Genomic DNA, 1,515 nt, shown 5'->3' on the forward strand with positions numbered 1-1,515 from the left:
CTCCCCTCCCCCATCTATTTTTTCTCTCTCTCTCTCTCATAGACAAATATCACTAGCAAGCAAGGAAATATCATTGGACAAATAAATATCATTATCAACCCCCTCCCTCTGCTCCCTCCCCCATCTATTTGCTTCCTTCCTCCTGCTCCCCTCCCCCATCTATTTTTTCTCTCTCTCTCTCTCATAGACAAATATCACTAGCAAGCAAGGAAATATCATTGGACAAATAAATATCATTATCAACATCTGTCTTTACCCCTTTTGTTTTTATTTTTGGCAGTCTCATTTAAAGTTCATAAAAAGCAAATTTGCCTATTTCCCAGTAAAAGCTTGTGTGTGATATTTGTTCCATGCCTGCAGCTCCCAGACATCTGAGGCTTGTTCTGTGTGGCACTTCTGTTCAGCAAGTTTGGCCACCCCTGCTCCGGAGCAAGTTGGGCCATGAGGAGTGGCTGCCAAAGCAGGGGTGCCAACTCTGGGATGGGAAATTCCTGGATATTTGGGGGGGGGACCTGGGAAGGATGGGGTTTGGGGAGGAGCCTCAGCAGGGTAGAGTCCATCCTCCAAGGCAGCCACTTCCTTCAGGGGAGCTGATATCTGTCGTCTGGAGGCCAGCTGTAATTTCAGGAAATCCCCCAGCCCTTCCTGGAAGCTGGCAACCTGAGCTTCGGGCTTCTTGGCTGGGTTGTGGGCTGCATTCGTGAGCAGCAACAGATGTCGCCTTGTGCCTCTCACAGCAGGGGTGAGCCCTGACCCGTCAAGGCAAGCCTATACCCACTGACCTTGTTGCTGCAGCGGTGGGGGGGGAGGGTGTCTGAGCCCCACAAACCCGGCGGAAGTGCCAGCCCCACGGGGGTTCATGTGGATTCACTCGCTCCTGGTCACCAGTGGCCCGCCGTGAACTTTCCCAGTCACTCCAAGAGCTGCTCCACCCGAATTCTGATAGAGAGCGGTTAATGTCCTGATGTTCTTCTAGTGGGTTCCAGATCAAACCAAGCCTGAACCGAGGCTCTTCTCCGGTCCCATTGTGAGAAGACAAGGCCCGCTGGGAAAGACAACCATGCTAGGGAAAGCGGGAGGCGGCAGGGAAAGGGGAAGACCCAACGTCCGATAGATGGACTTGGAGCAGTGGCTATTAGCCACAAGGTATAGATAGGGGCTCTGGGGCAAGTGATGCTCTGTCTTCTTGGGGGGGCCAACTGTGGGATGGGCTTCTAATGTCCTGGCCCCACTGGTGGACCTCCTGATGGCACTGGTATTTCTGGCCACTGTGTGATACAGAGTGTTGGCCTGGATGGGCCTTTGGCCTGATCCAACATTGGCCTCTCTTATGTTCTTATGTCAGGCCCTCCGTTTGCAAGACCTGAGTGAGGGCGTTTGGAGGGACATTAATTCATAGGGTCACCGTAAATGGGAAATGACTTGACCCCACATAATAGACACAAACAATGGTCTGCCGCAGATCAGTTTTTTTCCTTACGGTCTCACAAGGTGTGTTCCTTATTCCGGAGCGCC

Source organism: Gekko japonicus, unplaced genomic scaffold (assembly GCF_001447785.1).
Source record: "Gekko japonicus isolate JY-2015 unplaced genomic scaffold, Gekko_japonicus_V1.1 scaffold2524, whole genome shotgun sequence".
Classification (NCBI taxonomy): domain Eukaryota; kingdom Metazoa; phylum Chordata; class Lepidosauria; order Squamata; family Gekkonidae; genus Gekko; species Gekko japonicus.